This window comes from Rana temporaria, chromosome 3 (genome assembly GCF_905171775.1).
Source record: "Rana temporaria chromosome 3, aRanTem1.1, whole genome shotgun sequence".
In the NCBI taxonomy this organism is placed as follows: domain Eukaryota; kingdom Metazoa; phylum Chordata; class Amphibia; order Anura; family Ranidae; genus Rana; species Rana temporaria.
In genome coordinates, this window is record NC_053491.1 from 485,791,111 (window position 1) to 485,808,360 (window position 17,250).

General features: G+C 48.7%; 1 protein-coding gene across 1 annotated transcript in view; it reads right to left on the bottom strand.

Annotated features, from left to right (window-relative positions):
* The window catches only part of LOC120933738 (C-type lectin domain family 10 member A-like), a 41,796-nt gene that overhangs the window by 22,560 nt on the left and 1,986 nt on the right, over window positions 1–17,250 (bottom strand). Inside the window, exons 2-3 of the mRNA XM_040347108.1 lie at window positions 8,035–8,076; window positions 3,510–3,554 (exon numbers count right to left, since the gene is read on the bottom strand). The gene's annotated coding sequence lies outside the window, so the exon portion shown is untranslated. The remainder of the gene's footprint in view (window positions 1–3,509; window positions 3,555–8,034; window positions 8,077–17,250) is intronic.

The following is a 17,250-nucleotide window of genomic DNA, read 5'->3' on the forward strand; positions in this document are numbered from 1 at the left end:
TGCTTAGTGAGGAGAGATGGGGGTCCTAGTGCTTAGTGAGGAGAGATGGGGGTCCTAGTGCTTAGTAAAGGGAGATAAAGGTGCTTAGTGAGGGGAGATGGGGGTCCTGGTGATTTAGTGAGGGGAGATGGGGGTCCTGGTGCTTAGTGAGGAGAGATGGGGGTCCTAGTGCTTAGTGAGGAGAGATGGGGGTCCTAGTGCTTAGTGAGGGGAGATGGGGGTCCTGGTGATTAGTGAAGGAGAGATGGGGGTCCTAGTGCTTAGTGAGGAGAGATGGGGGTCCTAGTGCTTAGTGAGGGGAGATGGGGGTCCTGGTGATTAGTGAAGGAGAGATGGGGGTCCTAGTGCTTAGTGAGGAGAGATGGGGGTCCTAGTGCTTAGTAAAGGGAGATAAAGGTGCTTAGTGAGGGGAGATGGGGGTCCTGGTGATTAGTGAGGGGAGATGGGGGTGATTAGTGAGGGGAGATGGGGGCCCTGGTGCAGGGCCGGCGCTACCACTAGGCGGATTAGGCAGCCGCCTAGAGCGCACTGCCACCTAGAGCGCAAATGCGGCTGCTCTGTTTACACAGCTCTCTGGTCTTGTGTGTCGAGCCGGGTGTCAGTATACAGGACAGACAAGCGCGAGGAGGAGGGGAGGAGTGCGGAGACGGCGCGGTTCAGTGACTCAGGAAAACAGAATAATTTTGGTGGAGCCACTCTGCAGTACATGTGTATGGAGCGATCTACGCTCCCCTCCTATGTGTACACAGAGCAGAGCAGCCTGAAAGTGTCTTCCGCCAGCTTCCGACACTCATCCTGGGCACACACACACATAAAGTCCTAGCTGGGGGGGGAGCCGCTCACAGATCCTGTGTATAAGGAGACACACGTGGAGGAATATACACTGGTGTTTGTAAATGCCGCCCTATTACACTCCACTGAGCACTGACCCCCGAGTTTTTACATTGCAACACATCCACCCAATTAACTGCTCTGCACACACTCAGCCCGCCCTTTACTCTGCAACTTGCAGGACAGGATGATTTGATTGATACCAGCCCAGCGTTCAGTTACGCTTTTCCTGATAACCCCCGAGCTCCCTGGAATGTCCCCCTCCCTCCCCCCCCTGGTCACAGCGCGGCAGGTGGAAAGCAGAGGATGTGGGTGAGTGTCCAGCTACACAATGTTATTACTGTTATCAGTGCTGTGCAGGGTGGTCAGTGTGTCGGCTCTCTTTATGTTTCCTTTTTCTGCTGGTGACCAGGCTGCTGCCCACTACTAGTCCATATGGATTCTCCTGGTTACTGTTGATACCTGTGCAGAATTGACTACTGTAGAACTGGGCTGTATTTTCCTCCACTTGCAGCATCTGAAAACAGTATTTTTCTCCTCTCCCTTCCACCAGCAGTCCGCAGTTGCAGGAAGAAAATATAGCCAATCAGTTCTAGTAAATCCTGCCCCCCTACAGAGGTCTGTACACCCGCTGTGCCCATTATGAGGGGCTCCCACCATCCCTGTGCTGTGTTCCCAGGTCTGTACACCCACTGTGCCCATTATGAGGGGCTCCCACCATCCCTGTGCCGAGTTCCCGGGTCTATAAACCCGCTGTGCCCATTATGAGGGGTTCCCACCATCTCTGTGCTGAGATCCCGGGTCTGTACACCCGCTGTGTCCATTATGAGGGGTCCCACCATCTCTGTGCTGAGATCCCGGGTCTGTACACCCGCTGTGTCCATTATGAGGGGTCCCACCATCTCTGTGCTGAGATCCCGGGTCTGTACACCCGCTGTGCCCATTATGAGGGGTCCCACCATCTCTGTGCTGAGTTCCTGGGTCTGTACACCTGCTGTGCCCATTATGAGGGGTTCCCACCATCACTGTGCTGAGTTCCTGGGTCTGTACACCTACTGTGCCCATTATGAGGGGTTCCCACTTATAGGCTGCACTGATGAAGGTGGCACTCCATATAGGTGTCACTCGGTGCCAATGGGCACTTATAGGAGGAAATGATGGGCCTGCACTGATCATCAGTGCCTTAAATTATCTGTGTACATACCCCCTGTACAGGGCCGGCGCTACCTATAGACAAGGTAGGCGCCGGCCTAGAGCACACATCAGTCCAGGGCACCGTACCGATGCCCCCCACCACCTCCAGGCTCAGTGACTGACTCCACCCCCCAAAATGGTAGCAATTTATAAATAGATGGGGTATACAAGGGCAGGGCAAAGGGGGTGAAGCCAAAGGGGGGCGGCAAAATGAGGTTTCGCCTAGGGTGTCAAAAATCCTTGCACCAGCCCTGCCCTGGTGTTTAGTGAGGGGAGATGGTGGTCCTAGTGCTTAGTGAGGAGAGATGGGGTCCTAGTGCTTAGTGAGGGGAGATGGGGGTCCTGGTGATTTAGTGAGGGGAGATGGGGGTCCTAGTGCTTAGTGAGGAGAGATGGGGTCCTAGTGCTTAGTGAGGAGAGATAGGGGTCCTGGTGATTAGTGAAGGGGAAATGGGGTCCTAGTGCTTAGTGAGGAGAGATGGGGGTCCTAGTGCTTAGTGAGGAGAGATGGGGGTCCTAGTGCTTAGTGAAGGGAGATAGAGGTGCTTAGTGAGGGGGGATGGGGGTCCTGGTGATTAGTGAGGGGAGATGGGGGTGCTTAGTGAGGGGAGATGGGGGCCCTGGTGATTAGTGAGGGGAGATGGGGGTCCTAGTGCTTAGTGAGGAGAGATGGGGGTCCTAGTGCTTAGTGAGGGGAGATGGGGGTCCTGGTGATTAGTGAAGGGGAGATGGGGTCCTAGTGCTTAGTGAGGAGAGATGGGGGTCCTAGTGCTTAGTGAGGAGAGATGGGGGTCCTAGTTCTTAGTGAGGGGAGTCCCTCCCTACTGAGTTAGTCCCTCCCTACTGAGTCCTGACATCGCTCGGGAGTCCCGGCCTGCTATTGTACTATGTGGGCGGGCTAAGACGACAGGACAAACCTCTATTAAAAGGGGATAGCAGCAACAGTCTCACTGCCGGACCTCTCTGTTGCCCGGTCCTAGTACAGGAGGGCTGCCTGTGCCCCTTATAAGCGGCCCGCCCCTCTGTTGCGTGGTCCGGGCACGGGAGGTCTGCCTGTGCCCCCTATTCAGCGGCCCTGCTTGTTGATGACCATCTCTATGATAGGATTAGCCATGAGTCGCGTCTACCTCATTACATAAACCATTGTGTGTTTTTTGGGGTAAACATTTGGTTTTATTGTTCATCTGGTGACTGACCTACTTTAATAACAAGTGTATAAAAAGCCTGTATTTCTGTTCAATAAACAGTCATTCCTTTGGATTTTACCTCACATCTTGTCTGTGTACGGTGTTTGGGGTAAAAAAGGCTGGTATTAGCTCTCGATCTGCTCAGAACGGTTCTGAGGGCAGGAAGCTCTGGTTGGCGGTAGGAGGCACCTAGTCGGGGTGCCCAAGCGGTCCAATCACAGTAATTTCATGTGATTTGGGTAGAGTCCCCTATATTACAAATCACTGCCAATATACACATAAGATTGATTGACTTACTTCTTTCCTTCTTATAAGCTTCTAGTTGTAAAGAAAGATTCGAGACTGAAAAGAAAAAACAAATACATTGGTATCTTTGAAGAGGAATATACATTTTATATTAAACAACATGAATTGTCACCCCCATGGCAGGCTCCTCCTCCTCCCTGGCATTACAAGACAATCCCAATGGCCATGTCACAGGAAGACACACTGCTCATTCCATACTCAGTCACCTCACAAGCAACACATCATTTATAGTCGTGGAAAAAAGTTTTGAGAACGACACAAATATTCATTTTCACAAAGTCTGCTGACTCAGTTTTTATGATGGCAATTTGCATATCCCTTTTTGTGCAAAACAGTGATGACTGCACATGCGGGTAACCATGGTTAACAGAGGAAGAACAATGATTTCAAGCACCACCCTCCTTTTAAAGGAGTCTGTTATTCTTACATAGTTACATAGTTAGTCAGGTTGAAAAAAGACACAAGTCCATCCAGTTCAACCACAAAAGATAAACAAACAAAATAAAAAACACAGTACAATCCCATATACCCAACTCCATACCCACAGTTGATCCAGAGGAAGGCAAAAAACCCCAGCAGAGCATGATCCAATTTGCTACAGCAGGGGAAAAAAATCCTTCCTGATCCCCCAAGAGGCAATCGGATTTACCCTGGATCAATTTTACCTACAAATCTTAGTACTCAGTTATTTTATGTACATTTAGGAAAGTATCCAGGCCTTTCTTAAAGCAATCTACTGAGCTGGCCAGAACCACCTCTGGAGGGAGTCTGTTCCACATTTTCACAGCTCTTACTGTGAAAAAACCTTTCCGTATTCTAACTCAGTCAGCATTATAGAGTGTTATGAAGAGTGATCAGATGAATTGCAATTAATTGCAAAGTCCCTCTTTACTAGGGATGAGCTTCGAGTTCGAGTCAAACTCATGTTCGACTCGAACATTGCCTGTTTGCCGAACAACGAACAATTTGGGGTGTTTGCGGCAAATTCGAAAAGCCGCAGAACACCCTGGAAAAGTCTATGGGAGAAATCTATAGTGCTAATTTTAAAGGCTAATATGCAAGTTATTGTCATAACAAGTGTTTGGGGACCCGTGTCCTGCCCCAGGGGACATGTATCAATGCAGAAAAAAGTTTTAAAAAAACAGCAGTTTTTTCGGGAGCAGTGATTTTAATGATGCTTAAAGTGAAACAATAAAAGTGAAATATCCCTTTAAATTTCGTACCTGGGGGTGTGTATAGTATGCCTGTGAAGCAGCGCTTGTTTCCTGTGCTTAAAACTGTCCCTGCACAAAGTGTCATTTCTGAAGGATAAAAAGTCATTTAAAATCACTGCTCCCGAAAAAACTGCAGTTTTTAAAACTTTTTTGCATTGATACATGTCCCCTGGGACAGGGCCCGGGTCCCCAAACACTTTTTATGACAATAACTTGCATATTAGCCTTTAAAATTAGCACTTTAGATTTCAAATACCGGATTTATCCAGGTATTGCACGCTCCGGCGTATAGCGCGCACCCCTGAAGTGGACCCGACATTCCTGTAAAAAAACATTTTAGTACTAACAGTTTTGGTGTCTTGCGCGGCGTCCATCGGCGGCCTCGTCAGGTCCGGCGTCCGCCTGCGGCTTCGGGTGTCCTCCCCGCTCGATCCCCGCTTTCCCGCGCCGAGTCTGAATACTGCGCTGGCATATACCAAGCGCAGTACACTCGTGTATAGTCGGGCAGGCTCGGCTCCTCTCGCGCTCACGTCCTGGACGTACAAGACGTGAGCGCGAGAGGAGCCGAGCCTGCCCGACTATACACGAGTGTACTGCGCTTGGTATATGCTGGCACAGTGTTCAAACTCGGCGCGGGAAAGCAGGTATGGGCGTATATCGCGCACCCACGATTTTGGGCAAAAAAGTGCGCGGTATACGCCGATAAATACGGTATATTCGAGTCCCATAGACTTTAATGGGGTTCTTAAGTTTACACAAACTTTTGGTCTGTTCACAGATTTTGGTGCGAACTGAACGGGGGGGGGGGGGGGGGGGGGGGGTGTTCAGCTCATCCCTACTCTTTACCATGAACTAAATCCCATAAAAACAATTTCCACTGCATTTCAGCCCTACCACAAAAGGATCAGCTGACATGTCAGTGATTCTGTCAGTAACACTGATGTTAGTGTTGATGAGGACAAGGCTGAAAATCACTCTATAATGCTGACTGAGTTTAGCCTTATACACATGGCCCAGAATCTCATCAGGAAAAAACGTAGTTTTTCCTGACGAGATTCTTGGCAAGATTCTCTTACCGGCCGAGTGTACAGACTTTCGAATGGCACGAACGCTGTGACATCATCGACTACGACGAGCATGCGCTCGTCACATTCGATGTCGTCCCCGCCATCTTGCTCCACCCTACCTATGTCATGGAAGCTACCACGCATGCGTCAAAGTCATTTCGAGCTTGCGCGGGTTTCTACGATGACAGGTAAGTATACACAGATGCTCGGGTTTCTCGTTGGGAAACAGGCCGAAAAGAATCCCAATGAGAAAATAGAGAGCAGGATCTCTATTTTTCTTGTCGAAATTCTGGGCAGATTTCCCAATGAGAAACCTCAAAGCCTCGTACACACGCTCGGTTTACTCGGCAAGAAAGCTCTGCCAGCAGTTTTCTTGCTGGTTCTTGCCGAGAGAACCGAGCGTCTGTACGAGGCTTTAGACCAGTGGTTCTCAACCTTTCAAGTGCCGCGAGCCCTTGATAAAATTTCCCAAGTTGTGGGGAGCCCTAACAGTAAAATTATTTTCATAGCATGGGTTGTCAGCACCCGGGGCAAGACAAGTCATTTGCGCCCCTAATTAGTAATTTGCTGGGGGGAGTTCTGAGCAGCCAACTTGACCAAGGTAATCTGCTGATCTGAGAACTGTAGTGGGGACTTTTAATTGGGAACTATATTCACAGGTAGTGTTACTCACTATGTCTCCGACTTTGTGGTGTCTCGTAGCAGTGACACCTCTACCGAAATCAGGAGATAGGGTCTCCTCCAGCCCCTTCCACTTCACATTTCTCACCAGTCAGCTGACCTCTAGTCTCTGTCCCCCCCAGCCATGCCGTGAACTGAATGGGTGCGCAAAAAGGCTGGGAGAGAGGTGCCGGCTTCAGGAACAGCCCAGGATTTGGTGACCCCTGGGAAATTGTAATTTGACCCCCGAGGGGGTCCCGACCCCCAGGTTGAGAACCACTGCTTTAGACTAACAGACTGCTTTAAAAGGAGGGTGGTGCTTGACATCATTGTTCTTCCTCTGTTAACCATGGCTACCTGCAAGAAAACATGTGCAGTCATCACTGTTTTGCACAAAAAGGGATTGACAGGCAAGGATATTACTGCTACTAAGATTGCACCTAAATCAACCATTTATCAGATCATCAAGAACTTCAAGAAGAGAGGTTCAATTGTTGTGAAGAAGGCTTCAGGACACCCAAGAAAGTCCAGCAAGTTTCAGGACCGTCTCCAACAGTTGATTCAGCTGCGGGATCGGGGCACCACCAGTGCAGAGCTTGCCCAGGAACGGCAGCAGGCAGGTGTGAGGGAATCGGCACACACAGTGAGGAGAAGACTTTTGGAGGATGGCTTGGTGCCAAGAAGGGCAGCAAAGAAGCCACTTCTCTCCAGGAAAAACATCAGGGACAGACTGATATTCTGCAAAGGGTACAGGGATTGGACTGCTGAGGACTGGGGGAAAGTCATCTTCCCTGATCAATCCCCTTTTTGATTATTTGGGTAATCTGGAGAAAACCTTTGTCCGGAGAAGAAAAGGTGAGCGCCACCATCAGTCCTGTGTCATGCCAACAGTAAAGCATCCTGAGCCCATTCATGTGTGGGGTTTCTTCTCAGCAAAGGGGGTGGGGGGCTCACTCACAACTTAAGAACACAGCCATGAATAAAGAATAGTACAATCCAATGTATAAAAGGGGAAGGCCAGGAACAGTCAGGCTGGGAAGGAAAGAGGCTAGGTGGTCCTGGATGTCCTCCAGCCAGGAAATGAGGCTCTATTTGACTCGCTGCAGCTTCTAATGCACATTGTGAGAAGCTCACAGTGTCCAGTAAGGTCAGAGGAAGGTGTTTAAGTACAGGAGAGGAGCCGGTACACCTGTGCAAGACTGGAGGGGAAGCCAGAGCAGGGCTGTCTTAATGAGAGGGCACACCTGGGCACTGCCCAGGGGCCCCAGCTGCATGGGGGCCCCTGCACTTCCCATTTCCAAATTAGGTGGTCCTTGAGCCCACACTGCCCCAAAATTGGGGGTCCCATGATGGCACTGAGAGTGATAGATACACAGGGGAAGCAGTCTGCCTCCTACCTACTTGATGTCTGTTTACCTGTATGTCATCATTGTAGGGGCCCCAGAGCATTACTTTGCCCAGGGGCCCATGATGTTATTAAGATGGCCCTGAGCCAGAGGTCAGATTTCATTTAGGTTTTCTGCTATAAATCATTGCATGCATGGCCTGTATACTGGCCTATTAAACACCACCTACCTTTATCCTCCAGATGTGACTGTGTCCCGGAGAGACTCTTATCTGGGGAGAAAACACAGAATATCTGAATAAGAGAACTACAGGGAGGCCCGGAACGGAAAAAGACAAAGCAACGCGTAGTGGAGGGCCGGGCATGACAAGGTGGAAAGGAGAGTCGGTAAAGGGTTAAGTTGGAAAAGTTGAAGGGGAGGATTCAGGAGTAAAAGTTCTGGAAGGGGGAGGAGCTGTACAAAAGGTGGAGGCGGGGGACTTCCGGGAGCAGTTGTGGGAGAATGACAGAAGGAGGCAGTTTCACCCCCGCCTTCCCTATTGTTTTGTCTTTGTGTGTTCTTCGTTTGTTTTCTTTATTTCAGGATCAATGGATTTCGGATCGTCATGGCAGCGGTGTAACGGCCGTGTCTTTGGTCTTTGATGGTGGCAGAAAACGGATGTGATGGAAGTGGTGGGGGGCTCGTCCGTGGTATGGGCCCCTCTGGGGTATTCCAGTGGAACGGTGTCTGCTGGAATACGGTTATTGGTTGCACTGCGGGAAAGGGGTTGTCTCCGAGCTGGTGATAGGACTGGAGGCCTGGTATGGAAAAAGGTCCCGCAGTGTAGTGGTGGAAAATGTGAAGTTCGGGGTGCCGTCAAAGACCAACAGGCTGTGTGTTTAAAGGTTATTTGGAAATTATTATAATATTTTGGTTACCGTATTTGCCGGCGTATAAGACGACATTTTGGATGCAAAAAAATGCATCCAAAGTCGGGGGTCGTCTTATACGCCTGATCTGTCTCCGTCAGGCTGCGGACATCCATGTTTCAGGCTGCGGGCATCCATGGTTTAAAAGCCGCGCCTCCTCCTCAGACTGTTCTGTGATAGGCGGAACACTAATTTTCCCAGCAGGGCCTCTGTTCAGTGTTCCGCCTATCACGGATGCCTTTTCATCCTCGGACGAGAGGACATCCGTGATAGGCGGAACACTGAACAGAGGCCCCGCTGGGAAAATTAGTGTTCCGCCTATCACGGAACAGTCTGGGGAGGAGGCGCGGCTTTTGAATCATGGATGCCCGCAGCCTGAAACATGGATGTCCGCAGCAAAAAAATAAGGTAGGGAGATCGTCTTGGCCGGCACATTGGAGGCATGTGATGGACAGTGGAGGCATGGAATGGCATAGTGGGGGCATGGAATGGCACAGTGGGGGCATGGAGTGGCACAGTGGGGGCATGGAATGGCACAATAAAGGCATGGAATGGCACAGTGAAGGCATGGAATGGCACAGTGGGGGCATGGAATGGCACAGTGGGGGCATGGAATGGCACAGTGAAGGCATGGAATGGCACAGTGAAGGCATGGAATGGCACAGTGGGGGCATGGAATGGCACGGCACAGTGGGACATGCAATGGCATGGCACAGTGGGGCATGCAATGGCATGGCACAGTGGGGAATGCAATGGCACGGCACAGTGGGGCATGTAATGGCACGGCACAGTGAGATTTGAAAAATGCCTGTTTCTGTCAGCGGTTGTTCCTGTCAGCGGTTGTTCTGGCTACCCCTCAGCTTCCAGACAGACTAGTAGGAAGGGGGTAGTCTTATACGGCGAGTATATCCCAAAACCAACATTTTTCCTGGAAAAATAGGGGGTCGTCTTATACGCCCAGTCGTCTTATACGCCGGCAAATACGGTAATAAAAAGGCTGCCATGGCCATTTATACTCCAAACTCTTGTCTGGTCTTATCATTGGATGGGGGTATGGGAATGTGAGTGTGGGGAGTTGTGGGGTTTTAATAGGTGGTAAGAAAAGTTGGGGATATTTGACTACTATCTTGACTACACTGGTCATAGCCTTCCAAGGCTACAGATATAAATAAGGTTATGTATTGTCTTTAACTACTTGCCGACCGCGCACCGCCATTCTACGTCGGCAAGTTGGCTCTCCTAGGCGAGAGCACGTAGTATACCGTCCTCTCTTTGAGCCGCCACTAGGGGGCGCGCACGCGCCCCCTGCTCGCCCCCGACTCCCGTGCGTGTGCCCGGCGGGCGCGATCGCCGCCGGGCACCCGCGATTGCTCGTTACAGAGCGGGGACTGGAAGCTGTGTGTGTAAACACACAGCTCCCGGTCCTGTCAGCAGGGGAAATGCTGATCTTCGGTTCATACAATGTATGAACAGTGATCTGTCATTTCCCCTAGTGAGGCCACCCCCCCACAGTAAGAACACACCCAGGGAACAAACTTAAACCCTTCCCCGCCCCCTAGTGTTAACCCTTCACTGCCAGTGGCATTTTTATAGTAATCCAATGCATTTTTATAGCACTGATCGCTATAAAAATGCCAATGGTCCCAAAAATGTGTCAAAAGTGTCCGAAGTGTCCGCCATAATGTCGCAGTACCGAAAAAAAATCGCTGATCGCCGCCATTACTAGTAAAAAAATATATTAATAAAAATTCCATAAAAATACCCCCTATTTAGTAAACGCTATAACTTTTGCGCAAACCAATCGATAAACGCTTATTGCGATTTTTTTTTACGAAAAATAGGTAGAAGAATATGTATCGGCCTAAACTGAGGAAAAAAAATGTTTTTTTATATATTTTTGGGGGATATTTATTATAGCAAAAAGTAAAAAATATTCATTTTTTTCAAAATTGTCGCTCTATTTTTGTTTATAGCGCAAAAAATAAAAACCGCAGAGGTGATCAAATACCACCAAAAGAAAGCTCTATTTGTGGGGAAAAAAGGACGCCAATTTTGTTTGGGAGCCACGTCGCACGACCGCGCAATTGTCAGTTAAAGAGGCGCAGTCCCGAATCGCAAAAAGTACTCTGGTCTTTGGGCAGCAATATGGTCCGGGGGTTAAGTGGTTAATCAGAAAATTGACGGTTAGCGTGCATGTACCACCTTCCTAGATAGGTGCTAAGTAAATGTTCTGCCTCCAGCAGGATGCCGTAGCTGTACATCGGTACTTTGATGTAGAACACCAGGGATATGGAAGCAGATAGCTGCCATAACCCCGGTATTTTCTGAAATGGCGGGCGGTCCGCTTTAAGATAAAAAGTGGTCTCAGCGGCCACGTGACCACCCCCCTCCCGCCACGCTACGGTCGTCTCCGCTGCTTACTGGAGCCATCATGTCCCTTCCCCTGACAGGCATAGAGCCGAGTGAGAGAAAGATGGTCCCCACCTGACTCCATAACATTGGATGACGGAAGCAATGTCAAACGTCACTTCTGCCCAATGGTCTTAAAGGGGATTTTTTTTTTCTTAACCACTCAATACTCAATACCGCACATAGTGATATGACGTCTTCAGAGGGGATCTCCCATAGTGATATGACGTCTTCAGAGGGGATCTCCCATCCTGGGTGGACGTCATATGACGTCCTGTACTTTGTGAGGGGATATCTGAATGATGCCTGCAGCTAGAGGCATCATTCAGATATCATTGTGTTCCGGCGGCGAACCTGCACACCATAAAAATTATCATAGCGGCGGTTCCGACGCTTTATCGTTCTTATAGGCGGCGGGAGGGGACATCCCCCCTCCCGCCGCCATCCGGTGCTTCTCCGGGCTCTCCCGTGCCATCGAGGGCCTGGAGAAAGGATCGCCCTGCGCCGGATAGGAAGCATAGAGATGACTGGTGACCAGATGATCACCAGTCATCTCTATGATCGTGGGAGGCTGGGGCGCGATGTGATGATGTCACGCCCGGGTACCGGAATGTAAACAAAGCCGCAATTGCGGCTAGTAAGCATGAGATCGGTGAAGATTTTTTCACAATCTCATGCTTTCAAGCCTGGAGGAGAGATGTGAGGTCTTATTGACCACACCTCTCTCCATAAAGAGGACCTGTCACACACTATTCCTATTACAAGGGATGTTTACATTCCTTGTAATAGGAATAAAAGTAATCCAAAGAATATTTTTTTTTTACATTTTGTAAAAATAAAAAATAAAATAAAGAAGAAAAAAAAAGTAAAGTGCTCCGTCTAGCGAACTCCTACGTAAGTTGCGCCCGCATATGTTAACGGTGTTCAAACCGCACGTGAGGTATCGCCACAATCGTTAGAGCGAGCACATTAATTCTAGCACTAGACCTCCTCTGTAACTCAAAACTGGTAACTTGTAGACATTTTTAAATGTCGCCCATGGAGATTTTTAAGGGTAAAAGTTTGTTGCCATTCCACGAGCGGGCGCGATTTTGAAGCGTGACATGTTGGGTATCAATTTACTCGGCGTAACATTATCTTTTACAATATAAAATAAAAATGAGGCTAACTTTGTGTTCTTATTTTTATAATTCAAAAAAGTTATAATTATAAAGATTTATCTTCCGGGCTCGGCCGGGGATTTATTTAAAAAGTTATAATTCAAAAAAATTGTGTCTGTAAGACCGCTGCGCAAATAGGGTGTGACATAATATATTGCAACGACCGCCATTTTATTCTCTAGGGTGTCTGAAAAAAAAAATGATGTTTGGGGGTTGTAAGTTGTTTTCTAGCAAAAAGAACAACTGATTTTGACTTGTAAAACACAGATCTCAAAAAGAGGCTTGGTCCTTAACCACTTAAGGACCGCCTACCGCACATTTACGTCGGCAGAATGGCACGGCTGGGCACAGGCACGTATCTGTACATCCTCTTTAAGTGCCCAGCCGCGGGCGCGCGCCCGTGACCCGATCCAAAGCTCTGTGACCGTGCCCGCGGACCCGATCACCGCCGGTGTCCCACGATCGGTCACAGGAGCTGAAGAACGGGGAGAGGTGAGTGTAAATTGATCGTCTCTTCCCTGATATAGGGAAAGACGATCAGTGATGTCACACGTCCAGCCCCGCCCCCTACAGTTAGAAACACATATGAGGTAACGCATAACCCCTACAGCGCCCCCTAGTGGTTAACTCCCAAACTGCAATTGTAATTTTCACAGTAATCAGCGCATTTTTATAGCACTTTTTGCTGTGAAAATTACAATGGTCCCAAAAATGTGGCAAAATTGTCCGATGTGTCCGCCATAATGTCGCAGTCACGAAAAAAATCGATGATCGCCGACATTAGTAGTAAAAAAAAAAATATTAATAAAAATGCCATAAAACTATCCACTATTTTGTAAACGCTATAAATGTTGTGCAAACTAATCGATAAACGCTTATTGCGATTTTTTTTACCAAAAATAAGTAGAAGAATACGTATCGGCCTAAACTTTTTTGGGGATATTTATTATAGCAAAAAGTAAATATATTGTTTTTTTTTCTTCAAAATTGTGGCTCTATTTTTGTTCATAGCGCAAAAAAAAAACCCAAAAAACGCAGAGGTGATCAAATACCACCAAAAGAAAGCTCTATTTGTGGGAAAAAAAGGACGCCAATTTTGTTTGGGAGCCACGTCGCACGACCGCGCAATTGTCAGTTAAAGCGACGCAGTGCCGAATCACAAAAAGTAGCAAGGTCCATAACCTGCATAATGGTCCGGGTCTTAAGTGGTTAAAGCGTAGTTCCGGCCAAAAATGATATATATATTTTTTTAATTGATCCTAGCATTATTACTAATTATATACAAAAACAAGTATACAATCTTCATTATGGATTTAGCAAAAATATAAATTTCTTACTCTGTATTTTCCCCCTCCTGTTGTGGTTGTTGCCATCATGATTGTGAAGCCCAATCGATAACTCTTCCTGGATCAGCTTTGGAGAGGTGCATGCTGGGTAACCAGCATGCACCTCTCGATCTCGCGCATGCGCGATTCAACAGCAGCCGTAGCGCCGATTGCTTCCAAAGTTGACGGGGGAAGGTCCCACCCTGTTATGGCAACATAGGTAAACACATCTCGGCGCTGTGATCCGCCTTAAATCTTGTCAGGAAATAACAAGATTTTTTTGTCACAGTACTGCCCACAGACTTCTGGGAAATGATGACACATTTCCCAGGAGCACAGGCGAGGGAGGAAGTGACGAGGAGCGCCGCGGACCAGGAAGTGGCAGATTAGGAGAACTACATAGCAACAGGGCGATTCTGGTAAGTATAAAAAAATGTTTTCCTCCATATTTTTTTTTTTTATAGGTTTAGAGGAGTCCGATTATAAAAGAAATATCAGATTTGACCACAAGATGGAGCCAGTGGTAAATGTACTATTTGTGCAGAATAGAAAGGCACTCAGCCTGGCTTATTGCAGACTAGGGCCCCGTACTCACGACCAAACATGTCTGCTGAAACTGGTCCGCGGACAAGTTTCAGCAGACATGTTTGGCCGTGTGTAGGCCCGAGCGGACCATTTTCGGGCGGATCGGACAGGTTTCCAGCGGACAACTGTTTCCTGGGCTTGCTTTAAAACAGTCCGCTGGAAACCTGTCCGCCCGGACATGTACGGTCGTCTGTACAGACCTACCGTACATGTCCGGCCGCCCGCCATCCCTCGCATGCGTCGAATGACTTCGACGCATGCGTGGAAGCATTTTAAAGGCAGGCCGCCCACGTCGCCGCGTCATTGTCGCGGCGACACCGCGTCATCGACGCGGCGACACCGCGGACACGCCCCGCGTATTGTTTACGCGCGGACTTCTGTTCGATGGTGTGTACAGCAGAAGTCCCCGGGCAGACATGTCCGATGAAAACGGTCCGCGGACCGGTTTCATCGGACATGTCTGCTCGTGAGTACAAGGCCTAGGAGGGTTCAGCTGCATGTCGAGCTACACACAGGGAAATGTGTAGCGAGGAACAGAATCGTTTGGTAAATTTAGTATTTCGATCTCCTGTAATCAGTAGAGCTGCTTGTGATTGCTCTGGTCTGCTGTGAGTTTCACAGGCTGTGAATTTGGTTACTTCCCCCCCCCCCCCAGGGCTGGATCTAGCCTGTCTGATGTGGGGGTCCAGTAAAAAATCCCAGGGGGGCAGAGGATGGGAGGTCAGCAGGGCAGTGTTCAGGGGTTCAGTAGTGTGAAGGGCATGGGTCAGCAGTAGGTAAGGCAGAGATCAGAGGTCAGCAGTAGGTGAGGCAGAGGACACATTTTGCAGTGGGAGGGGTTTAAAGGCGGGATCATTAAACAGCATCTATGCCTACACGCTGTATAAACTGCACTCTTAGGGGCAGATTCACAAAGATCTGCCCCGGCGCAGCGTATCTGAGATACGCTACGGCGCCGTAACTTACTTTGGTTTGCTTCGAATCCAGAAAGAATTTGTGCCGTAAGTAGGGGCGTGTTTCATTTAAATGAAGCGCGCCCCCGCGCCAAATGAACTGCGCATGCGCCGTCCCTAAAATTTCCCACCGTGCATTGCGCTAAATGACGTCGCAAGGACGTCATTTTTTTGACGTGGACGTAAATTACGTCCAGCCCGATTCACGGACGACTTACGCAAACAACATTTTTTTTTAAAATTATACGCGGGAGCGACGGCCATACTTAACATTGACTACGCCACCAAATAGCAGCTTTAACTATACGCCGAAAAAAGCCGACTGGAGACGACGTAAAAAAATACGACGGAAATAGCTAATTTGCATACTCGACACGGAAAACGACGTGAACTCCACCCAGCGGACGCCGAAGAATTGCATCTTAGATCCGAAGGCGTACGAAGCCGTACGCCTGTCGGATCTAACCCAGATGCCGTCGTATCTTGATTTGAGGATTCAAAACAAAGATACGACGCAAGAAATTTGAAAGTACGCCGGCGTACTCTCTTTGTGGATCTGCCCCATACACTAAATTGTCAAAAGCATTGGGACGCCTGCCTTCACACACACATGAACTTTAGTGGCATCCCAGTCTTAGTCCGTAGGGTTCAATATTGAGTTGGCCTTCCGCAAGGTTTAGGAGGGTGTCTATGGCAGTGACGGTGAACCTTGGCCCCCCAGATGTTTTGGAACTACATTTCCCATGATCCTCAACTACACTGCAGAGTGCATGAGCATCATGGGACATATAGTTCCAAAACATCTGGGGTGCCAAGGTTTTCCATCACTGGTCTATGGGAATGTTTGAACATTCTTCCAGAAGAGCATTTGTGAGATCAGACACTGATGTTAAATGAGAAGGCCTTCGCTCTAATTTATCCCAAACGTGTTCTATGGGGTTGAGGTCAGGACTCTGTGCAGGCCAGTCATGTTCCTCCACCCCAAACTCACTCAATCAGAGTTGTCCCAAACCACTGCTATCTTGGCTGGGTGCTTAGGGTCGTTGTCCTGTTGGAAGATGAACCTTCACCCCAGTCTGAGGTCCAGAGCTCTCTGGATCAGGTTTTTATCAAGGATGCCTCTGTACATTTCTGCATTCATCTTTCCCTCAATCCTGACTAGTCTCCCAGTTCCTGCCACTGAAAAACATCCCCACCACCATGCTTCACAGTAGGGATGGTATTGGCCAGATGATGAGCTGTGCCTGGTTTCCTCCAGACATGACACTTGCCATTCAGGCCAAAGAGTTCAATATTTGTTTCATCAGACCAAGAATTTTTTTTTCTCATGGTCTGAGAGTCCTTCAGGTGCCTTTTGGCAAACTCCAGGTGGGCTGTCATGTGCCTTTTACTGAGGAGTGGCTTCTTTCTGGCCACTCCCCATACATGACTGATTGGTGGAGTGCTGCAGAGATGGTTGTTCTTCTGGAAGGTTCTCCTCTCTCCACAGAGAAACTCTGGAGCTTTGTCAGAGTGACCATTGGGTTCTTGGTCACCTCCATGACTAAGGCGCTTCTACCCGATCACTCAGTTTGCCCAGACGGGCCCGCTCTAGGAAGAGTCCTGGTCTTTCCAAACTTCTTCCATTTAAAGGTTATGGAGGCCAATGTGCTCATTGGGACCTCTTTCTGTACCCTTCCCCCGATCTGTGCCTCCATACAATCCTGTCTCCGAGGTCTACAGACAATTTCTTCGACCTCATGGCTTGGTTTGTGCTCTGACATGCACTGTTACCTGTGGGACCTTCTATAGACAGGTGTGTGCCTTTCCAACTCATGTCCAATCACCTGAATTTACCACAGGTGGACTCCAATCAAGTTCTAGAAACATCTCAAGGAGGATCAGTGGAAACAGGAGGCACCTGAGATCAATTCTGAAGTCCATGATACTTGTGTACATGGGAGGAGCCTGTGATACCTATGTACATGGGAGGAGCCTGTGATACTTATGTACATGGGGAGGGGCCTGTGATACTTATGTACATGGGAGGAGCCTGTGATACTTATGTACATGGGAGGAGCCTGTGATACTTGTGTACATGGGAGGAGCCTGTGATACTTAAGTAC